This window comes from Lagopus muta, chromosome 21, assembly GCF_023343835.1.
Source record: "Lagopus muta isolate bLagMut1 chromosome 21, bLagMut1 primary, whole genome shotgun sequence".
In the NCBI taxonomy this organism is placed as follows: Eukaryota; Metazoa; Chordata; class Aves; order Galliformes; family Phasianidae; genus Lagopus; species Lagopus muta.
The window spans coordinates 3,134,656-3,161,905 of record NC_064453.1 but is presented as its reverse complement, the minus strand read 5'-3'; the positions used below and the strand labels follow the sequence as shown (position 1 = coordinate 3,161,905).

Genomic DNA, 27,250 nt, shown 5'->3' with positions numbered 1-27,250 from the left:
AGACAAGCAGAATGCAAGCATCTGAATTCTCAGTCTGATGTAGCTGAGCAAACCAAGCTGTGTTTGGGAATGGTTGTCTCTTAATCGTAATAATAATAATACTAAAGGATATTTAGTAGTTTTCCCTTTCAGTTTTTCTAAAGCCGTTCAGGTTTTGGTGTTTCTGTGTTTTGTGGTGATTGTCTTAATGGTGCGATTGGAAGAGTATTCAGGAATGGCAAACCTTGCCCCACATAAGGCACAGAGGGCACAAATGAGTGTGGAGCTAATGAACATATTCTGGGGAAGATTGCTTCAATTACGGAGGGCCCATAAATCCTCAGTGCTGGGGCCAGGCCTCGTGGAGAAGGCAGAAGGAATCCTGGGCTTAGATAATGTGTCAGCATGGGATGCTGGGTGTGATGGTACGCATCTAGATCTGTTCAGAATGGACTGTGACATGCAGTGTTAACGCATGCAGTGGGTTCTTCTTATCAAAACACATTAACGAGTGTTGCTGCGCTTGAATGCCTTTCGTTGTTAGGGCTTCCCATTCATCCTAAAGCAGTGTAAGTAAATGGCGTCCATTCTGTGCTGATATAAACAGCTCCTGCATGCTTCACAAACAGTGGTGGTAGTTTGGGTAAACACCTGTTTAGCTTTTAATAATGGGTACCAGGCAGGCTGTGGAACTTGGAGCTACAGCGAGGGGAAAACAAACAGAGGAGACAAGGATCTGATGAGTTTTATGGCCTCTGTTTATGCTGATACATAAAGGTAATGTTTGGGGTGAATTCTTACAGGTCAGGCAAGTCATTAATGGATATATTAAACCCACAGAATGCAGTGGGATGTGGTGCTGTAGAAATGCATCACGTGCGGTCAGTGCCTCATTTGTGAGCTGGCGGCGCTGAGGCCGCTGTTCCAAAATGATGATTCTGAAACTTGAGTTCAGCACAAGTCCCCAATGTGCTGATACCCACACCTCAGGTTTGGAGGCATGTGAGATGACTGGCAGTTCTAATAGATGCTGTGTTAACAGCACGTCCAGTTCAGCTTTGGCCTCTTCTCCATCCCATAATGGCGGTTGCTGTTTGCTGTTGGCTGAGGCGCGTGCCCAGCTCGCTGAATGTGGGCTTGTTTGCTGTGACTGCGTTGAGAAGTCCTGTATGGAGTGAGGTGTGCGTGGGCTCGCTGCGACAGCTCGCACAGCAGCCATCGTCGGTGCTGTTCTGCTTGGTGCTGTGAAAGCACAATCCCTGTCTGTTTAAAAAACAAAGCCTCCTCCAAAAGCAGGCTTTCATCACAAGACTTGTGGTGAATGCATCACTGTTTAGAACCAGAACTTTTTTTTTCCTGCTCATGCAGATGGGCAGAACACAGACGTGCTACCTGGTCACCACATGGTGGCAATTTGCTCAGTGGAGGAACTGCTGTGGATGGGAGGTCTGAACTTTGAGTTGGGAAAGAAGAGCACAGACATGCCTGAACTTAGTCGTGCTGGTTGTATTGGTCATTCTGTCTTCCAAATGGAGCAGGTTTGAGAAGAATGTGTCAGCAGGGAACATAAAAACAAAATTAGCATCAGCTCTGTCTGCATTTAGTGTATCATGCGCCTCCAGCCTGTAAAATGTTGAATACAACTTCTCAATCATTAAAGTTTAGCAAGACCTAGAGATCTGTTGAGATTCTAAAACGCATACTGTATTTAATACAGTGCAAAAGGAAAATCTGTTTTCGTAACAGAAGAACATGAAAATGAAACCAGCTGCAACGTTGTGTCACCCAGACACTGCCTTGACACCGAACTCTTAGTGGTACATTAAAAACTGATGCCTTGTTCTCCTCCTCGCCTTCCAGTGCACTCTTCATTCCCTTGCAGTTCTAAAAAGTTTTTATGGAACAACTGTTCGTGCTTCTATGTTTGTTTGGTTTTCTTTTTGTCTAGACCCATATCGAGTATGAAGAGTGAGTTTGTGTAGGTAGGGAGATGCTATGAGCAATTGTATTCTGTAATTAGTTGAATCTGTGAGCAGGCGAATTGCAGATGTCTGTAAGCTCCAACGAAGCCTGTGATAAGGAGTAGGATGTCCCTTGGCTGCTGCAAAACCATTCCTAGGATCAAGTAAACAATATTTGAAACTTAGCTAGTAAAAGGCAAAATAAATGTGTAATTATATCACAAATGCAAGACAGATGTTGGGAACCCAGGGATTATCCAGGGCTGGTATGAAAAGCATGTAACAATCTGATGCTTGTTTGAACCATATGTTAGCTCTCAAATGTGAGTTATGTATCACTGGAACAGTTCAGGATACTAAAAAAACATGTTCTTATACTTTCTCCAGAGGATTAGGGAAGCAGAGGGGTTAAGAGGAGATTTACAAGGCTGTCAGAGTGTCCTCCTAGGACAGGAAACATTCACATTGAGCAGGACACAGAGCAGTCACTGTGACAGATCCTCCTGCCCCAATGGCAGCATGTGGATGGCTGGGGATGGAGGATCCTGCTGTGTCACTGCTGAGACCAAAGGGCTTCATGCAGCTCCTCACGTGGTTTTAGGTCCAACTGCAAGCTCTGGGTCTTGTTTATAAAACATACAGACTGCTAAATTCTGCTGTGTTTGCGTTCTTATTGTGAAAGATTTAAACCAGAAGGAAATGTGTTCTAGGACTGGTCCACGCTGCCCCAGAGTAACCCCAGCCAAGTTTCTGTCTGCAAGTTACAGAGCCTTTTTATTTTCCTAGAGAAGAATGCAGCAAGCCTCATGCTTCAGCTGTCAACCCCAGGTTAAACACACAGTAAGATGACATGACTGAGAGCACAGAGCTTTCTCTTCTGATGTGTTGTTTGACTCTCGTGTTTGCATACTGGTGTGTTTTGGCAGCTTTATCTCAAAGCGAATAGTTCAGGGTTTCTGAGATGCACTGAAGATTGCTCATTCTGTGTGTGTTGTGGTTTACTGTAGCTCAGTGGCCGTGCAGAATTGAGTGACACCAGCACCTGGCTTTGTTGTGAACATTTCCCCCTTCCCACTCGCTTTGTTTTTCTGTTCCCTTTTCTTCTTGCAGCAGAGAAGTGGATGCTGGGCAGCCTGAATCTCTGCTGTGACTGTGACTGTGTCAGCTCAGTCACAGCTGAGTGACACAGCTGAGTTCAGGCTGTTCCAGCATCCACTTCTCTGCTGCAGTCACAGTCTGCTCAAGTGCCTTTTGGCTTCCTGGAGCACTTAGCCTTCCAGAAGGTAAATTAAGGTCAATACTGAAAGCATTGTTTTTGTTTTAGAGCGTTTTATCTACCTGGCTGATAGTTAAGAGATCTGGGAAAAAGAAACAGGGAAATGAATGGAAAGATGTCTTTAAGAGAGAGAGGACTGGCCAGATGATGACCATCACAGGTTGACTGTCTCTTAAAGCAAACTTTGGGATAGCTTTGCTGCCTTAAAAGGTCTAATTATGTTAGTGGGCCTTGAAGATGGAACGTTTATAAGGAGGGCCCCATTTGGTTCTCTCTTCAGTTGTGTTTTGATACCATTATCTCTTGAATTGAACTATAGGAAATGGTTGCAGTGTGACTGAGTGTATGTTGGCTGACCTCCCACACATGCCTTTGAGGAACATGAGTGCAATTGGAAGGCTTGTGAGCACTTCCATTTTATTGCCTTGTACCCCAGCGATATGCTTGATAGAGGCTTGTGGTGTAAAGCAGGGTGGGCCTTATTCTGAACCGAGTGGGATTGTTTTATAGCTTGGCCATCCAAAGATCTCTGCTGGGACAGAGGAGCGTGCTGGGCTGTGAGCAGCCACGGTGAAGAAGTCTCTGTAAAGAAGCAAGAAAGGGAATATATCCATACGACTGCTGTGTGTCCTGCTGGCTCCACGACAGGCTGTGCTGTTCTGGAGCAGCACAAAGAAGATGCTCAGCCAGTAGCAGCAGCACCTGCAGGGCCTCTTGGGGATCAAATGAGGAGTTGGCACTCAGGAGGTTGTTGGTGAGGGCGGACTGAAGCAAATGGTGTAATGGGTTTGTGCTTTTGAAGTTGTTCTGTAACTGTAAGGAAGAGGAATGTGCTTTCAAAAGTGGAGTGAATAGTTATGAAAAAGAGATATGAAAATATCTGCTACTTGTTGAAATGGTTCCTTTTGTTGGAAGGGAGAATCTGGTGTTGGGGGAGTTGGGGGCTGTGGTAATTGCAGAATTCCTGTGCCTTTATTTACTTTGTGACTTCAGACTTGGCATGCGTTCGTTTGAATGTCTGTAAGATGTGGGTGTTTGTCCTGAAGGAAGCTTAACATGTGTATAGAGGTGGAGCTGCTGATTTCAAAGGGGTTACCTCTGCCAAGTGTAGTTTCAGACGTGTTCTATACCATCATCTCCTTGATTCTTGCGTCCTGGCTGTCAGACTGGCTAGAAGGTGACCAAGAAGTGAGCTGCTCTGCAGGCTCCCGAGCACAGCAGCACAGGTTGGAACTGCAGTCTGGAGCCCTGCTTGGCTCTCAGTGCTTCCCAACAGGAATGGTAACTTGGGTTGCCTGAAGCACAGTGGTACATGGAGCAGCCAGTCCCAGGTCTTTCAAGTGCAGTGCCTGTTTTTCCTGGTGTAAAGCAGGTGGGCCAGCAACAGGTGATTAGACAGTACAGCATATGCATGTATGAGGTTATCATAAACAGTTATAGAAGATCAGAAAGCTGCGACGCTCCTGCCAGCTGATGAGGGCCTGGAGCTGCTTTGTGTTGTATGATAAGTTGGTGCGTGTGGGTGTTCTGTTTTGCACTTTGATAAAGCAGTGTTGGGTAACACGATGTTGTGGCTCCACGTGTGATCTGGAGGGGCTGAGATGTCCCAGCTGTGCGTTTCTTGTTGGTAAAACACAGCTTCATACGCTCTTTTTGTGTGTGCATACATATCTGGTATTTATTAGGCAAACAAGGGCACATGAATACTCTCTGGATCATTCTGAAACGTTTGTGCTGCAGCAGCTTATCCTCACCTCCTAATTCTGTTTAAGATGGGAAGTGCTTACTTGGGTCACTTGCCAAGCTCGATCCTTTCCTCATTTTCAAGTACTCTGAGTAATGAAGTCTTTCCTTACCTCCTCACTGCCATTATCATGTGGAAACCAGGGGAGAAAAATGCTCTTTAAAAAAAGAAAAAATTAAATTAATAGAACAGTCTGGGTTTCAGAAATACTAACTCGAAGTGATGTGTTCCACCCCCACCTTTACCTTGTCAAATTAACATGATGGCATGTTTCACTTCTTATGCTAAAGAGATTCTGATCTTCAAAGACAACTTTCAAAAAGACACGCTGGTTCAGCCAAGCAGACTAATATTTTAGAAGGAATATTACCGGTAATAAAAGAGACTGAGTTATGATAGTTTGATGCATTAATTTTAATAACTTTTTGTACAGCTCTTGAGTTGAAATGTGTGAAACTGAAGGCAGATGTGGCTTTTAGTTGGAGTGCAGTGTATTTGTACCCAACGTGCATTTGCCTTGCAGCAGCACATAACCAGCCCTGTGCACAGTGCTGTAGCAGAGATGGGAGCTCCATTCGGGAGGGAGGGCTTAGGTTGGATGTCAGGGGGAAATTCTTTACAGAGAGAGCAGTGAGGTGCTGGAACAGCTGCCCAGAGAGGCTGTGATGCCCCGTCCATCCCTGGAGGTGTTCAAGGCCAGGTTGGATGGGGCCCTGGGCAGCCTGGGCTGCTGTGAAATGTGGAGGTTGGTGGCCCTGCATGCATGTAGCAGGGGGTTGGAGATTCATCATCCTTGGAGTCCCTTCCAACCCTGGTCATTCTGTGTGATTCTGTGATTCCTTAGCTTTGTTTAGGACTTGCATGGCCTTAAATGTGGGGTTTTGTGTCCTGTGGCCTTGAGTTGTTTTCCTGGTGTTGATTTCTCAGTGTATGGCTGATGTGGCAGTGCCTGTGCTCTGCTAGAAGGTGTCTTGTTTGTGATGGGGAATTGTTCTAAATGTAGTTGACTGCCTTCAGATAAGCCAATATTTGTAAGTTAATAATGCTTTGAACAAAAAATTTTTGGTTCCTTTGCGTCAATCTCTATTAGTGGAATGGATAATTGCATTCCCTGTCAGCAGTTCATCTGGCAGAATGCAGCAAGTTTGCAAATCCTGAGAATTACATATAATGATTCTGTTGTAAGAGAGCCTCAAACAGGGCGTTTTGTGGTCAGTAACACCTTGGCCTGGCTTGCAGCCCCGTGGTGTGTTGGTGTGCAGTGCACAGCACGGCAGGTGCAGAGCTGGAGCTGCTGAGTGGAGAAGGGCAGCTGCAGTGTGATTCCCCCTGATGTGTGGAAGCAGGCGGATAATTAAGATGGCAAACCTTGGAGATGTAACATCCCCTCCCTCGTTCCTTTGGAAATCAGCGACGTCGTTGAATCAAGGCTCGAAAAGCGTGCTCTAAAGCCAGAACAAACACCCTGAAATTTTTATCGTAATGGCGCTTTTAAAAGTCCTAAATGTCCTCTATTTAAAATGAAATTCTTTTGTATTAACCTGCTTTCATATGCTAGCTTTCACCAGACTGCAGAATTGCCTGATTTGACTTTCTAATGTAACTGTAATGAATCTTCTGGGAAATGGAGCGATTGAATGCATATCCTCTGCAACTCCGTTGTAAAACATTCTGTCAGAACTGGCTGTATTTATATATTTATATTTATTTTAATATATTTTTGTAGGGGAGAGGTGTCCCAGTCAGGTAGGAAGGGCTAAACCTGATGTCTTCTCTAGGGAGCACCCGGAGCTCAGACACCACAGTGTGTAATATCCCCTTAATTAAATAGATTTCCAGCAGCACATACATAAATATGCTGGGTGAGGGCAGCACGGTTATATTAAACTCAGATGTGCTTTTGGAGAGAAAAGAATAAAGATGAAAATTATTGGCCTATAGTCTTGTAATGGGCACAAACAGAGCTGCTGTGTGTTATGCATGAGGAGATAGCAAGGTGAAATATCTGTGAGCCAGATAAAGGCTGCATGCATCTGTGTATAATGGACCATAAGGACACTTCTTCTACAGACATTATTGTAATATAAGCATTATATTCTGTGCTTTAATGTAGCAGCTGGTGAGCTTTTTCAAGGGGATTTCTGTGATACCAGGCTTTTTGTGTGCGACTGGTATATCCACAGTGTTTGTAATTGCTGTAACGTAGCAGTGCTTTATCCGTGTGAAGGAAATTGAACACTGGAGTTTAGTGATGAAGAATTTATTCGTTAAAACCCCCTGTTATAATTAGCCAGCGCTGCTATTTTGAAAGGGTGGGCTGCAATTGGAGCTCCTAAATGGAAGGCTCTTTCGTTTAATGCTGTGCAGCTTTGACTTTGAAGATTTCATTCTTTGGCACTCATTGAAGCCCAGTGTTGAAGGTGTAGGTTTCCTTTTCATTGTAAGGCAGGGCAGAACTCCGCTGCAACGTCCAGCTCAGTGAGTTTCAACTATTTGATTTCCTTCTGTAACGCGACGGAGCGGGTTTGGGTTGAGTGGGTTTTTTTCCTTCAAGCAGAAGCTGTTTCCTTGATGCAGTGCGTGTGTCTGGGCTTTCCTTCATTGCGGTCAGCGTTTGGGTTTTCTCAGAGGTGTGGAAGGATGAGCTATGGCTGCACCATTGGCTCCGTTGTGAGCATGGAGCTGGGGCAGGGAGCGGGCTGGGGGCTGCGTGTGGGTCCTTACAGATAGTAAGGAAGTGTGGGATGGGGTTGGACACCATGTTAGCTTCTTTGTCATGGATGACTATTTTCTTAGTAAGAGCAGCTTGTGATGTGTCGGAGCATCTGATGGGCCCTCCTGTGAGAGGATGATCGTACTGGAAAGATATCAAACTATGAATCATTTACACTAACCTCTTGTGAAGCATAGCTTGCATTTTTAATGAAGGATGATTGCATTTCATAAACAGACCTTTAAAAATTAAAATAATATTGATCTCCTTTCACTTAGCTCTATAACAATAAGCTACATGTTTGCTGCAGGAGAGATTATTTTTAAAAATGTATTATACCAAAATATACACAACTCTCTAAACAGAGGCTGTATTTCTGAGATAAATATCTTATGGTGTAGCTCTGCTTGCACAGAATATAACCTGTGAACAAAGGACCATGTGAAAATTGTTGCAGGTAGCATATGCAGAGAGAAGGGGAATCCCACTCCGATCCCCTGCTTGGTACCCAGCAGCCATTCCTCTCTACTTTCATTCCAGGTCAGCAATGCCAGTTACGTGCACTCTTTCCAATCCCCCCCATGTCTAACTATACTCAAATGCTGTTGCATTTTGTCCGTGTTGATAACAGTCGAGGTAATTGCTGTTGTGTCATCTTGATTTTTGTATTATTTATTTTGGTTTGTAGCTGTAAAATATGCATTTTTAGGCTTCTTATGCCCTCCAGGTGGCTGTCACAGTGGGGGATGTGACATGGCCAACAGGACTGTTGGGCTGCTGGTGTGCAGCTCTCCCTCCAGGCTGTTGCAGAGTGCTATTTAATTATGTGCACGTCTGGGCTGAAGGTACTTGAAGGCTCTAGGCTGATCTGCTACTGACTGTGAAATCCGAGAGCAAGTAGAAGCAGAAGCCAACACTGAGATAGCTCTTTGCAGTAAGTGCCATCAATTTTTAGCTGTCCGTGAGCTTAGGAGATGGTTTGAATCTAATAATCTGCTTTTTATTTGCAATTGTTTAGAAAGGAATCTTTCTAAGAAAATCTTTGGCTTCCAGATGGTGGTGCACGAAGGGAACTTGGCTCAATTGGATCACTCAGTTCTGGGCATCTCAGAACACCTTATTAGCTTGGATGTTCCCCTCATAGTTCTGCTAGGAACTGAGGCAGTCCGAGGTCATAGAAATGATGGACCATAGAAATGTTGACCATCTCCAGCTGGTAAATAGCAGAGATTGCTTTCAGCCTGAACTGAAAACACAGATCTCTTGCTCTCATCTTCTTCTGTCACTTGAGTTGGGCAGCTGAAACAAAAGCTGACATGGCACAGAGGACATCTTCTGTGGACTCGTCCCCATCTTGTGTCCATGTGTTTCTCCTTTCTGCTTTCCTGTCATTCCTCGCATCCATTTCCATGGATGGACTTGCATCTTTTTGCCCACAAAACCACTAAAGCAGCCCGGGGGACAAAAGCAGTCCACGTTTTTGAGTCAGAGGCTTTAAAATCTGCATGTTACTGCTTCAGCCTGCAGGATTTATTGCACATGTTGCTGTGTGGCTAGCGGACGTGCCGCGTTTACATGCAATTGCACTACCAGTTGTTGCCATTTTGCATTCTGCTTTTGTAATCGCTTTGTATAAAATGGCTTTATTGTTCGCTGATCAGGTGCATCCTGACATAAATAAAACATTGGCAGTAATTGGTTGTGACAGATCTTCAGCGCTCCCTCCTCGCCGCTGCGTGCAGCCCTGACAGCTCCGCAGCAGCAGCACAGCCCGCTCCTCACGCAGGGACGTCCCCGGGGTAATTGGCTCTGACGGGCACTGGTTGCTGCAATAATACTGATCCATGAGCCTGTGCGAGCTGCATAATGCCTGGAGGATTCTGTACCCATCAATATGTCCTCAGCTTGAATCGTTGGGTTTTGTTTTGTTTTTTTTTTCCCATAGTCTTTCCGTGGCGGTTTATTAAAAGAAATGCTTGCTCCATTTGCTGTGTATTTGGTATCTACGCAGCCTTGGCTGGCATGGTGTATAGAAACAGGCTCACAGTGCTGTGCCTAATGCTGCTGTCTGAGTCCCATCTGCCATGGGTGGGAGATGCTCGCAGTGCAAGGCTCTGATTTACACGGGTGTCAAAATAACGTGGTGATGTCAATACACCACTTTGCTAACCATGGTGCAGCCAATGGCCAAGCTAGGGAAAGGCAGAGATGTCCTTGTTAGGTGAGCTCCTACAGCTGACCTGTTAAACCACCGGGCAAGCTGTGTTTGTAGGGAATCTGTTTTCCAGGTTTCCAGTAGTAGTTCAGGAAACGCTGTGCAGCAGACCTGGGCTGCAATGGTTGGGAAGTATCTATTCCTGAAAGGGATCTCTTCAAGTTGTCTAATTGCATGTTAGAGAAGAAGCTTGTAGTCAGTGCTGGGCTAAGTGTTTGCTTTTGGTTCCAGTTTCCCCAAACAAGAGCAGAATAATCACATGTTGAGGTGTGAGTGTGTTTTTAAATAGGCAGAAGTGCTGAGGCACAGCATTCCCCGAGCTGTGGTTTCTCTTGGTGTTTTGAAGGAGCAGGCATTGAAATGTTCCTGTGCCCACCAGATGAACACGAGGTGCAAACAATTTTCTAAAATAGCATTTCCTTTGGTTTTGGTAGTTGACCTCTCCTGGAAATGACTGCAATCATTTGAAAAGGAGCCGTTCCAAGGCAGAATGAGCTGCTGGGAAGCTCTCTTTGCTTCAGAAGCTCTCGAAGCAGGGTGGTGCAGTGGAGGAGCCGTTCTATTCCCCTTTCAGTGTGTTTGTGCCACAAGCAGCCATGCGGGTTCTGTCCCACTCTGAAGAGCAGAATGTCTCTCACTGAAGGTCTGGGTCTGTGCTCAGTGCTCCTCATGGTCTCATTCAGAGGTGAACTTGCTGCCTCATTGACACAGCAGAATCATTTTCTGTCGAGCGGTTGTGTCTTCCAGGTAAGCCTTAATTGGAAAACATATTGAAATTTAAAATAATTCAGGCTTTTTTTGTAATGGTATTGATTTTCAGCTTTATTGTCCTTCCAAAAACCCCAAACGGGGAGTATCTGTTTATCAAATTCACCCATTAAAGCTTTACGAGTCAAAAATCAAATTGCAAAATGCAATTACAGGGTCATCGATTAATGTAATTACGTGTATATTTGACTAAAACTAGGTTCTGAAACATTACCCATGGAACTACAAAATGCATTATGATGGTAAACCTAGCAAGAAGCATGCTGCTGCTGAGCGCTGCTGCTGGGTTGCTATTTAGGTTTGCTTTCACTGCAAGCTAGCTGTAGCAGTTAGTGCACGAGTTGTAGGTCAGATTTTACTATATGTAAGTGCACTTTTTATTACTGTGTGTCTCTATTTACTTGGCATTGAAGAAGGCAATGCACCCCTGCTAATGCTGTTACCCAGCCGCTCACTGTCGGATTGTTTTAGCTAGAGGGAGTTGCTTCTGCTGTTGGTGTGTATTTGAAGAGGAATGATTTAATTAGGAACGGTCATCTTGCAGTCAGAATGGCAGAAGGCCCCATCAGTGCCCCGAGGGGCCCGGTGATGACTGCAAGGCCTGCTTTGCTCTGACCTCTAACAGAGGTGCGGTGCAGTAAAGGCTGCTGAAGTGAAGGTTGGTTGGGTGAAGCCCGCTCCTTGCGTTGCATGCTGCTGTGCAGGCAGTGTTAGAACTGCTGGATCGGATCCACCTGCTTTTTGGTGCAAGCAAGAAGCCAGCAGTGATGGGTGAAGGAAGCTGATCTGCTTGGGATCTGCACCGCAGAGCAGAAATGTGTGCATTGCCGCGCTGCCCATCGCTGGAGCATTAACATTGGTTGTAATAGCTGTCAGTAGAGGTCACAGTCTTGCTGATCCAATGTGAAAGCTACACAATCTTGTTACCAGATACTACAGTGCAGGAAAAGAGGATTACATAGCAGCAATAGCTCTTAGTGTATCTTTTATTGCTCTCCAAAGATGGTCGATTTATTTTTTAGGTGTATGAATGACAAAAACCAGACGCTGAGTTAACTGATTATCTTAATAAAATGTATCATGTAATACTTGAAATGTGCTCTTCTAAATAACCTCATAATGATCCACAAGCTTGTCTTGGCTTAAGAAGATTAAGGAATTAATGTCAAATTACAGACATAACTGCAAGTAGTATGTGTGCTGTGTGAGAGCTGGTGGACAATTGACAAACAGTATTTTTTGGATATTTTTCTCCTTAAGGGAAGCAGCAGAGCTGTCACAGATCACACTGGCATGCGGTGAGCACAGCTGAGCAAGAAGGGAGTGCTGGGCAGTGAGCCCCAGTGCTGCACTGTGCAGGGCTGGCTGTGGGTCCAGGCAGTTCTGCACTGTAATTGGAGGTGTCACTTCAATTCTGCATCAGCCAGACTTTTGTAGGTCAGCAGAGCCCAGGAAGGCAGCAGTCATTTGGGCCAGGCTTCGTGTGCAGCAGGCTGGCTTTGGTGTGAGGTGGTGATGAAACACCTAAGTAGCTTGTCTGTTACATAATGCTAATGGAATTATGGTTGGATAAACACATTAATGGGAAGGAGGGGAAGATGCGCAGACGTGGCGGTGGGAGGCATAAATGTTGCTGCTGAAAGCTGTGGCATAATTCTTGAATACGTTTTTAATTTCAGCGTAGCTGGTTTAAAAATAGCATCTAATAAGTGGTAGCTCTCCTAGCTGTAAATGGCTTGCCTTCATCGTTCTATTTTGGTCAGGTGAAAGGGAAAGGAGAGGTGTGAGGAAATGCCCTCTAGCAAAGGAGGAGAACCACGGAGAGCACGGATCTGCTGGGTGAATCTCAGGTACTGCTTTGTATGTACAGTGCTTTGCTTGTTTCTAGTGGCTTCACAGGAAAAAAAAATGCTTTATGCTAAGAACTGTGGCAATGCTATCGATCCTCTTGAGAGGAGAAATTGGTATTGAGAGATGTGCTTAAGATTTGTAGCTGTTAACAGCTCTGGCTGTGTGTGCCCTCCGATGGACGCTGTTGTTGGCCACTGGTTTCAAACCCTGAATTGCTTCTTGTGTTAACGACTGCTATAAGGCTGCAAGCCTCGTGTGCCCAAATGTTGGGAGCAGTGAACAGGAAATGCAGTAGGCATGTGAGCTGTGTGTGACATTTAATTCAGATCTTGAAGCTGTGTTTTTATTGCTGTCGTGGCTCAGAAGCCAGCATCTTTAGAAATTAAATGATGAACCCGGCGGTGTTTCGGGCTGTTTGTGACTTGTTTCTATCAGAATATTGCCAGAGATGAATGACATGCAGGATGATGGCAGCAAAAGTTTGGGAACTTTGAACTGGTGTAAAGGATCTGCTTTTCTTGTGTATTGGTTACCCATGCAGATGTATTTTCCTACTTGTTAAAGGCATATCAGATAGTTGCTACTTGGGTTATGTTGATGAAAGCTAAGAGGCACACACAGAATTCCAAAGGCAGGCACAGCCTCATCTTTTGATTACACAAAACGTGCATTTGGGTTTCTGGGTGCTGCTCCTTGTGGTGCCAGCAGCTCAGCCTGGGTCTGTTGGCTGTGATGGCTGCAAGCTGGGCTTTGGCCTTATTACTTGGGCAGTGAACACTTCCCTCTCACTAAGCATCTCTATGGAAGATGGGTTGTAGCGGAGGTTTTCCTTTATTTTCCTAGCAGTGCATGGAGAGAAAAACCATCTTCTGCCTTGTTGAGCCTTCTGGCTTCGTTGAGCTCATCCGAAAAAGCTCACCTTGCTTTAACTCCTCATTTCTCCTGTGATTTATTTTCAAGGGAATGGCTGTTTGAAGATAGCCCTGAATTCTTACAGCCCTTACAGTTCTTAGAGTTGCTGCCTGCGCCTAAAAGCAGGGTTTTCAGGAGATCTTTCTGAATCCCTTTAGATGGAGGATGAATATCCTCTTCAAAGAAAGATTAGAAGGATAATCATAGATTTTTCTGAAACAGAAGATGTGTCTGCTGTATGAGATAAGTGAGCAAAGCTCAAGAGCACGACCTTGTGTGTTTACCTGCTTTTCCACCAGAGATGATGATGCGGTCCTCAGGCTGCAGGACGGAGCGGGGGGTTATGAGCCGTGCTTATGAGCTGAGATTGCTTTTGCAGCCCCCTAGAAATGGCTTGCATCAGGGAACTCGCTGCCAGCAGCCAAGCCTCTAGCAAGAACCGCTTGATTTGTAGTGCTAAAACACAAAGGCATCATTAAATTCTATGGTCTGTTCTTTGTTGTGTCCCCCTGCTACCCTGGATTCAGGTTGGGATGGAATAGGACACAGAATTGTGCACTGATAAGCAGTTACTTGTCAGATGCTGTCTGCATAGCTCCTTTCTTGTACCGGTCTTATCTTTTGCATGTACCTGCTTTGAGCAAATCCTTTCTAATCAATGAGCAAGAATTTAATGATGTATTTCACACAACAGTAACTTATCCTCATTTGAGATTCAATTGGGCCTTCTAATAGTAGTTTAATAACGAAGTGGATTTTTAATTAACTAACGTCTTCCGCGTTAGAATCTTTTACTTAAAAATAGTAATTAAAAACTGGCATTCGTGTGGCTGCGAGGTAATCTTGGAGATTGGCTGATGTTGAAGGGCTCAGGGATGGCCCCTTCATCCCAGCTGGGCTGATGCACCGAGCCCAAGCAGCAGCAGCTTCCCTCCTCCCTTCGTTAGGCAGCAAGGCGTGAAGTCTTAGAAAACAAAATGTGATCTTTATTCAATGTGAGCGAGTTCAGCCTCCTTCCAAGTGAGAGGCGTAGTGATTTTTTTGAATAGCTTGGTATCTTAATTGGAGGCAGTAGCTTGCTTTGTCAAAGCACATTTTGGGGAAAGATTTTTTTTTCCTGCTGACATCTCAGTGTGCCCTGACAGAGCTGATGGCTCCCATCTCCCTCCACTGCTGGAGCTGCCACCAGTGTGAGGCGGGTAAGGGGAGGATCTGTTTCTTGCTGTTAATTTAGGGATGGAAGCTGATCTATTCAGCTTCTACATCTGAAGGAAGAACCACTCTGACATTGAGTACTGTTGGTGATAGGTGAATGGTTGGACTGGATGATCATGAAGGTCTTTTCCAACCTTGGTGATCCTGTGACATGGACACCCGTGTCACTCGATCAAATCTGAGGTTGTAATGCTGCTGAGGCCTTCATTCAGGAGTCACCTCCTGAGACTACGTGCCCGCCTGCCTTTGCGAGGGTTTGTGCCTGGGAAAGCTCAGGTCAGGATGCTTGTGCCCTTGAGGTTTCAGGTAGGAAAACCTCATGTTAGACAGTATATACCCTTCTGTGAGTCCTTTAGTGCTTTTTGGACATGACAACTAGTAGCTTGTGCCTCTCTGCAGTGGGGTAAAAGGCTGATAAGGATGGCAAGCCACATTTTTGTAAGTGATGAATTGGAAGTGCTAAAAACAGCTGCATTTCCCGGGGCTGACTTGTGCTTGGGGACAGTGCTGAGAGCCTCAGTGCTTCAGGTTGTTTGCATACCGAGCTGGTACAGAACAGGGCATGGCTTCTTGGAATGGCCTCGCACTGATGAAGCAATGGGTTTGTCTGCAAACAGGAGCAGGTTTTCAGATGAGCTGTCGAGATGCAGAAAATTAATAGACGCATAACATGAAAAATTCAGCATCTTATAAGCTGGGTATGTTGATATTTTTCCCTTAATATGAATTAAGTGCATGATAGGGATTTTATATTATGAAGGTAGGGCCGTTGTTGTGGGCTGTAAATAAGTGGGGACTTGTGAGGGCTGTTTGTCTGCTGTCTGTCTGCACAGCCCCAGCACCCCCCTGGGCATTGCTCTTCTGAGGAGAAGCATAACTGCTGCTGCTGGGGTGAAGAATGCTTATCCAAACACCAGCAGTGGGTGGAAGACAAGGTGCAAAGCGTGCACGCATACTGAATGAGAAGCTTGGCTGCTTGCTGTCTGCTGTTACTTAGCAATAGTTGGACCAGAAACTTGTTACAGTCAAACTGTAAAACTTTGCAGGCAGAGCATCCTTCCAGTGGAACTTTACTCTCGTAAAGCTGCTGCGTGTTGTAAAAACATCCGTCTGCTGCGAGTTCAGCCCGTCCTGCAGTCCCGCTGCAGAGGGCGCTCCTCGTAACGCCCTGCGCTCCGGCACCGCGCGGCTGGCGGGCTGCGCTGTGCTGAGGGAGCGCCCCGCCCACCGCTGTCACGTGATGAGAGCCTGGAGGGAACGTCCAGCCTATCGCTGTCACGTGATCAGAACCTTGCAGGAACGCCCCGCCTATCGCTGTCACGTGATCAAAGCATGGAGGGAACGCTCCGCCTATCGCTGTCACGTGATCAGAACCTTGCAGGAACGCCCCGCCTATCGCTGTCACGTGATGAGAGCCCCAGGGGCTGAGGGCGCCATTCAGGCTTTTATAGAGCATAAATAAAAAGATGAGTGGCTCGGACTGGATGGTGGTTTGGTTTTCTATATTTCTTTTTTTTTTTTCCTTTCTTGGATAAGAGATGAAATACTGCGGGGTTTTTTATTGCCTCGAGGTAGTCAAAAGCAAGAAGAGGTGATTTGACCTGCTGTGATTGTTAATGTGCCTTTCTAGCAGCTAATAATAACTGGTAGCAAAACATGTGACAGGAGTTGTCCTGGGGAGGGATGGTTCCTCCTTGCACTGTGCAGCCCCAAGGGGCGGATGGCTGTCAGCTCCAGCAGGCAGTGGCTGTGCACCCATCCCTTTGTGCCCTGGGTGGCTGTGAGGGGCTGCCTGTGTGGCCCTGGTGTTGAGCATGGCACGGAGCTGGCAGTGCTGCTCTGACCCTCAGAGAAACGTCCTAAATTAAAAGCTGATCTCCTCCTGACAAGCAATTTAAAACCTGAGAAGACTGCTGGCAATAATTGCATAAAAATAGGACGTGCTTGCGGGTCACACATAGCTTTTCAGTAGAGTTTTCTCCGAGCATGAGAACTATTTCTCTAATATCTAAAAATAAAATCCCACTCTAGTTTAAGGTCTTACATAAAGTTGCAGTTCCTGCTCCTGGCTGGAGAAGGCTCACCTTGCAGCCTGGCTGGATGGCTTTCTCCTGTGCAGCAGGACAGCTTTGCTTCTCTCCTTCCAGGTCAAGTGTGACTGCTGGGAGGGCTTGGCCATCCAAGTACCAAAGCCAGTAGTTGATGTGGGGATGCTGGGTGGTGTTGTGATGTTGTACTGAGAGCACCTCAAGTGTGTCCTATGGAAAAGAAAATGTTTCCCCTGAATATTCATTCAGGTAATACAGAACTGGTAATCTTTACTTGCAACTCGAGTGGCTTTGAGGATAGTAATTGTTTCAGGCTGATGGAAGATTAAAACTTGTCTCCCATGTCAGTTATTAAATGTGGGAATAGCTGCAGGCTGTGGAATAAAATATTTGATTTACAGTGCAGCTCTGTGAAAGTCTGCGACACAAGAACTGCATAGATCTGTTTATGTAAAAGCTTCATTTAGGATGAGAAGAACAAGCAGCCTACCGGAGCACTCCATTTGTGATGTCTGTTCAGTGGGCTGAAGCCCAGTGCAGTGATTGGGATGGTGTGATGGTGGCAACTCAGAGCTGGCAGACGAGCTGTTGGTAATTTAGAGCCTTTCTCGGTGTTCTGGCTCCTTATCAGCAGAGCTAGCAGGATCTGAGCAGGCTGCAGTGCATGGAGTGCCTCCTTTCTCAAGTGTTAAGGTTAAAGTTGTTATAAGCTTGTTTGCTAGCATTTGTTGGTACAGAAGAGTGCTCTGGACGCTTGTGTTATTGCCCTGGATGTATTTTTCTAGTTAACGTTGTGAGCAGTTGCTTAATTTGCAAAGCTGTTACTGCTCTTGATCCTGACTATAGTAAAAATCAATGCGCTCTCTGCAGTCTGAACTAATAGGAATCAAACTCACTGAAGCATGAAAATGGTTTAATCAACAGAGAGCAATCTTAAAGGTTATTTAAAAAAAAAAAAAAAGGAAAAAAAAAGGAAAAAAAAGAAAAACCGCCACCACCCAAGCTCTGAAACTGAAGAGCAAAGCGCAGTGCTTCCTGCCTTTGGGTAGATTAATGGAGGGGAGGCTTTGAAGGCTTTAATCTGAAACGGGTGCAGTGGTATTCTTAGGAGCTGCTTGATTTCTGAGTCTAAGAGCCCTCCCTCAGTTGTATGGATCTTCATACTGAGTGAGCTGACAAAAATGAGATCTAATTATGGGTTTCTTCATCGAGGAAGCCAGTCACACAGCACTGCCTGCCTTACTGCTGACCTCACTTACACGAGCAGACTGCAATGGACAGAATACATCTCTTGCACATCTGGTGATTGGCGTTCCAAAGTATGGGTTCTATGGAGAAGGCAGTAAAAGGGAACCACAGCAGCACTGTGACACCCTATGTTCTGTTGCTCGTCCTTTGGAATTGTGTGGATGGTGCTGGGAGTGGAATTGGGTTTGATCTGGGTTTGGTGTCCTTTGAGCCTGTTAAACTGGGTAATGGGCCAAGGCCTAAGCAGCCACTGCTTACACACCTGCATGAGGAGGTGAGGGAGTCAGCTCCTGTGTTGCTTTCTTGAATTGGCATTCACTGTTAATATTTAACCACAACTCACAACTTTACCCCCCTGGGACTGGAAATAGTGAGCTCTCCAGTTCCCTTTCTTCTCTACAAATCTAGGTGACTTTTTTCATGTTGACTGCTGACAATTAATGCCCTGTTGAGGCCATCTTTCAGCCGTGTGTCGTGCTGCATGCTGGCATCCTGCTGTCTTCAGCCATTGATCTGGGGGGAACTCACCTTTCCCCTCATCTGTCTGTGTTACAGGCAGGCACACGTTGCTGTGGATGTATTCTGAACGCTTCCATTGTAAAGCAATGACTGGAGGTTACAAACAGGGAAGAAATGGATGACAGAGTGCGTGTTCTGTGATTGCCTAATGACTTGTTAGGGAAATTGGAACAGCAAGTGTAGCCTTTGAATTGCGTTCACATCTTGATATGCCACCTTTGGCACATTCAGATCTTAAAAGGTAAAGAAACAGATTTCATTTCATGAGGAAGTTGCCTGCCACGCTCTAATACAAGTCGTCTTAATGGATTATTAATGAACTCGTGAGGTGTACGTGTCTCCTTGGTACTGATAAACCATGGCATTAAAATTCAGCAGTTCTGTAGCTAACCTAATGAAAGGATAGACGTGATGCTCAGAACAGAATGGAATAATGGCTCATAGGCCAAACAGAACACCTCTAACATTCCTTGCATCGCATGTCAGGGGACCAGCCTGTGCTCCTCGGCATTTCCAAGCTCACTGCACAGTGTTTTTGTTGCTCTTCAGCTCATGTCTGGGTGAATTGAATTGCTAGCTGGAGTGGAAATGTGTCTACTGAAGAGCTGCCTGTGGTGCTGCTTACATCCCTGAGTTATGGCCATCCTTTTGGTTGGGCGGTTGTCAGAACTCAAAGGGAGAACGAAAGAACTCAAACTTAGAACTGCAAAACCAGACCTGAGTGTGGCCCCGGTGGCTCCTTTGGGCTTCCAGTGTTCTGGTGTTTTGTTTCTGCTGAGCACCACTCGTGTAAGGAGTCTGACACTAGGTGGCATGCTGCAGCCTGACCTGATCGAAGCAGCGGCGGTCACGGATGGATTGCTTTGGAGCCCTGCTTGTTGTAAGAGGTTTCTTATGCCTCGATGCCTGTGAAGCTGCTTGTTTGTTGTTACTCCAGAAACCTGCATCGCATCACGTGAAGCTCTCCTTTTGTCCAGGCATGTTTGCTTTTCATGCAAGTTTAATGTAGAACATGTGAATATTTTTTTTAAAAAGCAAAATTTTTGTTTTATGGAAGTGCCTTTTGGTAGGTACATGTGTGTGCATTTCAGTTCAGGCTTGATTTGCAATCTGCAGGCAGTTGATTTAATCAGAGATGTCATTTCTGGAACACAATTTGGAGGTTTTTTGGGGGGGTGCTTTGATGTTTGCAGACTTGTGCATGTGCTTTGAAACAATTGTGCAGATAGCTCTCACTTACCTGTACCAACTTCCCTCCAAATTGCTTGTTTGCCCGCTCTGATGGAGGTGACGTATTCTGCTTTTCTTAGTGGTGTTTCCTGTGGATTGCTGTGATTTCTTGCCAGGTTGTATGGAGAGAACCTGAATAGAAGACCTGGGATGCCTCTGCTGTTAATTTTTGTTCTGTTGGCTCACTGGAAGAGCGGTGTTAGGGAGAATTGGCTGCTTGCCCCTGCAGCCTTTCTCCATCACGAGGCTGACACACAACCCTGGTGGAGCTGTGGGGAAGCCGAGGGCAGCTGGGTGGCCAAAGCGTGCGGCCTTTGCATGGAGGAAGCTGGGAGTCAAACAGAGTCGTGTGAGCAGCGTTTGTGAGCCCTTGTGTTCAGTGCTGGTAGGAAAACGTGCCTTGTTTTGACAAGTAGCACAGATTGATGTACATTAACATTTACAGCAGGCTCTGTTTGCGGCGGTGGGTGTTTAACAAGCAAGTGTAAAGCATGCTTAACTCATTGCCACTTCTTCATCTATAGTATGGAAATAATTTGGAAGGGCCTTTTTGCCTGCTAATTGGCTGATAAAGGCTATCCAAATCCTCTGCTGCCTTTTGTTCCATTGAAGCCTGCTGTGTGTGAGATGTTCGAGTTTCAGTAAGCCTCTGCCTGACCTAGCAGCAAACAAAGATGAGTTCAGCAAGCTGCTGATGTAATGTGTATGATGTAAGGGAGCTCACAGTGCTCCGTGAGCTGTACAGCTGTAAATTTCTTTCCAAAGTGTTGCTAAGTGTAGAGAGACATTATTCAGTAGGACAAAAGGTCTTCCCTAAGGCAGGATGCTGTAGCACATAGAAGATAGGCACGTGCTAGTCTGGTTGAGATTCTTACCTCTGTGTGCTTCTCTAGGCTCTTAGTTGGATGTGGAATCATAGAATGGCCTGGGTTGTAAAGGACCACAGTGCTCATCCAGTTCCAACCCCCTGCTGTGTGCAGGGTCACCAACCAGCAGCCCAGGCTGCCCAGAGCCAAATCCAGCCTGGCCTTGAATGCCTGCAGGGATGGGGCATGCATTGGAGAAAGAATCAGTTTTGGATCTATGAGATGGAAGCTGGCCTCTTGTTGGCTCTTACAGATGAGTTTGTGGAGGGGAATGGGAACAGGAATGAGCTCAGCACCCTCACCTCATTCCACGCTGCAGGGCTGTGTGGAACAGAGCCTGAGTGATGCCATACCTGCTATGTTTTCCCATAGATTTGGGAACTGAAGGCTTTCTTCCCCTCTAACGGAACTGCACTCACGTGGTTCCAAACTGTTAACATTTCTTCAAGATCGTAGTAGAAATTTCCTGTTTGTAGGTTGTATCTGTGCATCTGGAGGGACAGATTGTTACAGCTATAGTCACATCCTGTGCTTATTGTAACTTAAGGAGAACTATTGAATTTCTGAAGCTTTTGAATGTGAATATGATTATTATATGAAAAATGTGGGGAGCTGTAGTCGTGTTTTCTATCTCTGCTGTGCCTTCAGTGAGAGCTTGTAAATCCACAGCTAACTTGGTGTGTCTGTGTGCTCATGGCTGCTATTTGTGGTGTGTTGAGAAAATCTCTTGGTAAGGAATCTGTCTTATTTTGGAGAGGTTGTAAAGGAAGCATTTGGCAGTCATTTCCTTTCGCCTGTGAGTCTGAGCATGCTTTGTGTTATAATAGTTTAAACATACCACAGGCTGTTGATAGAGGTATCAAATTTTCCATTCCCAAAGTAACTTTTAGTCGAAACTGGAGGGAAGAATGGGCAAGTTTCCATTGTTGTACAGCTGCTTTGATAGAGTTGAAAAGATGTTTGCTTGCGTCTTCCTTCCCTTCTGTGCTTGAGCTGCATACCCCCGCCATGGATTTTTGTACAACCCACAGCACTGCTGCCTACTGAAGGTTGCATCTTGCTGGTTCTTGTGATAATTAACATTTAATTACCTTCTTCAAACCATGTATTAAATATTCACGTATGTTAATTTTTCCTGTTATGTTGTGGCTTTTGGCAAATGTCCTTTTTGTTTTCCTTTTTACTTTCATACCATCAGACATAAGCGGCGTATCGCCTTGGAGTTAAATTCAAGGAGTTGCTGGGCAGGTTGAGGTATTGCTGTATGCATACCACAGTCTGGTGGATAGAATGGATTTTGTTGTGATGTTTTTGGTTTACTCAGCATCGTTCTGCAATTTGGCATTTTCCAGGGCAGGGATTTTTTGACAGATGTGAGCTTTTTCTGCTTCAGTGTCTGCCTCTCCTGCCTTGTTTTGGTTTCCTGCTGTGCTGTAGCTGGGTTTCAAGTTGCCTGTCTCACTCCTTGTTCTTTAGCAGCTTGGTCACAGTATCCCAACTGAATTGATTATGTTTTGTACTTACATACTTAGATAAAGTACGTAAAAGCTTTTGTTGTAAACATCCTGCCAAGTCACCAAGTTCCTTACCTCAGTCATCTGAATGACCTTTCATCACTTGCTGCTCAGCTCTTCCCAAAGTGAGCATGCTGGCTTTCCTCCTCCTGGAGGTGCAGCTACTTTGGAGCACTGTCCCAGGATCAGCTTAAAACATGAAAGGAAAAAGCTGTCCCCTTCCCCTTCCTTGTATTCATCTGTAGCTGTGTTGAAGCCACAGGGTCCCAGCAAGGAGCCCCAGCAGCTCTCCAGGCAGCCTGTACCAATGCTTGGTCACCAGCACAGTGAGGATGTATTCTGGTGGTCTGGAGAAGCTCCTGTGCTCTGTTTTGTCCTGTTCCTCAGTACCATTTGGCAGAGCCTGACCCTGTTCCTTCCAAGTGTTCCTAGACAGGTGGGATCCCCCGGTCCGGTTCCTCTCCCCCAGGCAGAGCAGCCCTGGCTCCCAGCTGTCCTGGCAGATGCTCCAGCCCTGTGTTCAGCCTCAAGGCCCTTTGGGCTCTGCTTGTGTGCCCGTCTCCCTGGTGCTGGGGGCCTGGGACTGGAGCTGGTGCTCGAGTTGTGCCCCTGTGTTGAGCAGGACAGGCAGGTGCTCCATTCCCCATCCGCTGTCTGCCTCAGGAGTTTGGCTTCTCGGCATTTGGAGAGGGAGGCTGCGGGCTGGCACTGCTCTGAACGCTCACTTAATTGTGTGGGGACTTGAGATCACAAAGAGCTCCTAGTGGGCTCCACAACAACTGTTTATTTTTTCATTTTTTCCTCAACACTTCCTCGGCTCGGTCTTTCTGTAAAATCCGGAGATTTCCAGCATGTGAAATTGCTTTAGCAGTCTTCACAGCTCCCTGGGGGAGCAACTTTTGTTTTCTCTCTTCCCTACTGTGACAGAAATGCTGCATGCATCCAAGATGCCGTATAAAAATAACCCAGCGGATTTCTTTCAGGCGTGCAGAGCGGAGTTCTGCAGGGCTCCCTTCGTGTCCTTGAAGTCTCTATCACCACTCTGCAGCTGAGGTGATGTGCTGACTGTACCAGCAGCCTTCCTTGGGCTGCGTCACAGGTTTCAGATGGGCTGAGAACGAACCCGAGGTGACTTAATTGCTAGCAGTTGTATGGGCAGGCAGTGTGTACTGCCAGCACACCGATTTGCTTTGTTTTTCAGAGGGATGTCAATGCTTTGCTCCTGATGGAATCAAGAGATCAAGAATGGGGCACAAAGGTGGTACTGGCTGCCAGGGGATGGCTGGTGGCAGTTGGAGCAGCGCCTGGAATTGTGGGGGGCAGCAGTTGAGGCAGTTGGATTTGGGCGCTGCTGCGGTCGTGTTTGTGGTCCTGTTAGTGGGTCTTGCCCCCAGCACTGACCTGAGGGTGGATTTTAGTGCTGGTTCCTAAGGGCTCGCAGGTGGATGTGAGGTCTGGATACAAGTGCTGTGTAAGTACAGTGTGGAAATCAGGGCTTTTGAGCCATGAAATGCATGATAGAGTAGGAACTGGTTCACTTGAGTGGGATCTGTGTTTGGTGCTGCGTAAATAGAGGCTTAGAACAGAACCACCTAACAGCCTCCCCAAAACGCTGAAGGTTCCTGGTCCAGAAGGAATACAGATTCTGTTAGGGAGATCTGGAATGGTTAAGAAAATGGCAGATCCAAATTACAACCTTTCCAAAGTCGATTGAAGTAGTCTTACCTGCTGACTTTGTGCCCCTGTTGCCTGCTAGAGATGGAAACATGTGGGAGAGGAAGCAGGCAAGACGCTGTTTAACTCCGCAAAGTTTACATTCTCCTTTGGTTTGCATTACAGAATGAATGCTGGCCTTTGGATTGTGCTGCAGCAATAGTAATGTTACACTGAGTTTCCTTTGAGAGATGACTTTTGGATAGTGTGGAAAAGCACCCTCCTGACTGGGGCTGCTGCAGCTGAGCTGGGCACGAAGCTGCACGGATGTGAATTTGTGTTTCCATGGGGTGTCCAGGTGTGCAGTGACACAGAGGTGTAGGTGGATGTGCTGCTCACGCAGGTCTGAAGGACTCTGTAGGTGGCAGGAGCTGTTTTGTTGGGAGCAGGGTGACGCTTAGCTGTGTTGGTACTGATAAAACGGTCCGTGTCTGCAAAGGAACAAAGTACCACCTCTGCTCCATGAAAGGTTTTGTGTTTGGGTTATATAGCACGGTGTGAGCAGGTTGGAGCTGCTCTCTGCAGAGGAGCCTCCAGGTAACCATTGCCCCCAGGGAGTTCTCTGGCTGATTTCAGAGCTTAAACCACCTTCTTGAAGCTTCTCATTTGACTGAAATGCCTTGCTGTTCTGGCTGGGGATGTGTGCGCAGCTGGTGATGGTAGGGAAACTTGTGCTGAGGACTGGGGTTAAGTGACAGAAGAGAAGCAGAGCTGTGGCAGTGCGATGCTGTTAGCTGGTTCTCCTTGAACCTATTCCCTTCCTCTTCCTTCCTCCCTGTTTCTAAACCTGAAGGGAGAGCTTGATTTACGTGAAGCTGAGAAAAGCGTTAAGTCTCCTTTTAAAAATAGGTTTGGCTTAGCAGGGGTTTAATGTGCGACACTTGTTGCTTGCCTGAGCTGGGAAATGATGTTAGAAAGCACTTGTCACAATCACATCTCCGTGTGTTCTTAAAATGAATTTAAGTTATTTATTGCTTTGGTACAGTGTGTGCGAGGCAGGTGGTGTACTTGAACCTGCTTTAAACCAGTGAGCTGGATGGCTGCAGTGAGCTGCTGGCGGCTGTTTGTGGAGCTCTTTGCCCTGGATGTCTCTTCTAAAGAGAAAATGAGTTCCCATCCCGTCAGTCTAATCTCGTTCGGTCTGTTTACAGTTTGTTTTGAGCATACACATCTGGTAGGCCTTGAGCTGTTCCTCTGATGAGTGAAATACCATGTCTGTAATTGTCAGTGCTGCTGGTGGGCATCACCTTGAAGCTGTGGGATCAGTGCAGTGCTGTCAGCACAGTACGTGGCAGTCTTGGGCCTGAGCATGTGTGAGATAGGCCTTGGATTGGGAAGGACGCTTGTGAGAAGCAGTGGATGTGGCCATGGAGTGTTGGGAAGCGGCAAATACGGATTTAATGACCAACAAAATATTTTTTTCAGCCCATTTTCAAAAGGCAAGATGAAAAGTGCCCATTGCGAATGGAGCTCGAGGCTGCACGCAGTGTGTGGTTTTGTTTTACTGTGTGAAATGGGGGCAGATGACGTGTCTGGAGAAAGGCCGATTAGTGCAAGCTGAGTTGCTCCCCTTGGCAGTGAGGGATGCTGGAGTGGTTGCGTTCATTCAGGAACCTCCCATGTGCTGCATACAACCAGATGGGACTTCAGATGGCTCTACTGCCAAAGCCCCACCTTGTTCACCCGGCTCTGCAGGCAGCACCTGGGGCTGCAGTGCTCTCCAGCTCTGCTGTGCTCGACCTGCTGTGTGCTGCACCAACAAAATGCATTCTAACGGGATACACAAGTTCTACAAGTTTTTTTTCGACTGCACTTTGCCAGCATGCACTGTCTGCTAGGAGTAGTGGTTCAGAGTGGCAGGGAGTTGTGTCCTAAAGTGATGAGGCAGTTTTAATAGATCCCATCGAATAGTATTTTTGCAAATAAATGGAACTTGGCCTGAATGAACTTTCTGCTGGGAAGCTCTTTTGGAAGTCATGGGAAGCTGATAACTTCCTCCAGCGCACGCTAGAGCAGTCAGTTCATTTCAGTGGCTTGCCAGATGTCGGGCTACATTTGATTAGGAAATTGCCGTGAGGATAGATGCCGCGTGGTTGCTTTGTGCTGACCCAACGGTTGGGTTTCAGCCCGGGCAGGTTTGCAGCTCTCTCACAGCTCCTTGGTGCTGGAACCGATCCCGAGGCAGCTCCTCCAGGCCGGGCTCCAGCTGCGATTTATTTATTGGTAAGATCTTCTCTTGGATTTGCTGTGCAGGGCAGAAGTGCGCGCTGCTCCGTGCCGACCGCACAGCGCACCTTACGTGCCGCGCCGCACGGCCGCAGGTAAACGCTCGCTATTGAAAAGCAGAAAGGCCGATTTAAGCGTACGATGAAGGCGAACGGGTTTTACCGAGCGGATGAATTCACGCGGGGGGAGGAGGGCAGGCTTTCCGGCAGAACGGCTCGAACGAGCCCCGCCGGACCGGAGCCCCGAGGTCCCGGCAGGCCGCCGCGCCGTGCGGGCGGTTCGGAGGGGCCGCGCTCCGCGCCGGGTTTTCCCCCTCGCCGCCCGCCGGGCCGCGCTCCGTGCCCGCCTCCTGCCGCTGCCGGGCGGGTGGCGGCGGGCCCGGGGGGACGAGGCTCGCTCCGCCGCCTCTCCGCTCCCGGCCCAGCTGCCTGCACGCCGGGCGGCCGGCGGAGGGGCCTCCTTTTGTTCGCCGCTCCTCTGGAGACGCCGCCGCCAGCGGGTGAGTGCCGGGGCGCGGCTGTGCCGAGGGGGGACCGCGGCCGCTTCGTCCCTGGAGGCTGCGCGGGGGGCTCCTTGCATTTGGGACCGTGCTGGTGTCCGGGCGTTGTTTTACCCTATGGGGAAAGTTGGGTCAACTCTGTGGCTGAGGAGTTCAGGATGCGTGCGGACCCTTTCGCTTCGCTTCTGTGTTGTAAATCCAGCAAGCAAAACGGATGTGCGGTGTTTAATTTCTTACTTGAAGCAGATGGGATAAGGAGATAGGGGCTGGGGCTGGCCCGGACGGAGCGCTCTCGCCCCACACAGACCGCCTTTGGAGCAGCAGAGCACCTCAGCCTGAGCTCCCCGTGCTGCTCGGTGTGGCTGCCGGGCTGCTGTGTGCCCACGGTGCTCCCCTGCCACGGCACCCGGGCCTGGTTGGAGCCCGACGTGAGGCAGCAGGGCTGGTTTGAGGGACTCTCAGATATCCAGCAGTGTTCCTTCTGGGAGCTGGAAGTAAACAGGACTTAAAGCCCGGCACACAGAGGAGCGCTATGCCGATGTAAAGCCATTAATCTGCAGGCAATTAGTTCCAGCCGCACAGCCAGCTCGGTGTTTTTGTCAGTTTTTTTGTTCTTACAGACGACGGCGTATTTCAGGACTTAGAGAGCCTAGTAAATATCACAAGACAGACATTTCAGGCGCTTAGCAGCAAGTTGAGAAGCGTGTGGGAGCAGCGTTTAAAAGCCCTTATTTGTGTTTCCAGCCCTGTAAT

General features: G+C 47.1%; 1 protein-coding gene across 3 annotated transcripts in view; it reads left to right on the top strand.

Moving 5' to 3' along the window:
• Nucleotides 1-27,250, top strand: part of RERE (arginine-glutamic acid dipeptide repeats) — a 168,315-nt gene that overhangs the window by 10,912 nt on the left and 130,153 nt on the right. The window contains exon 1 of one of the 3 annotated variants that reach the window (XM_048967866.1): nucleotides 26,364-26,497. The exons of the other annotated variants lie outside the window; for them this stretch is intronic. The gene's annotated coding sequence lies outside the window, so the exon portion shown is untranslated. Of the gene's footprint in view, nucleotides 1-26,363; nucleotides 26,498-27,250 lie in introns of those variants that run through there. 3 annotated transcript variants of the gene reach the window in all.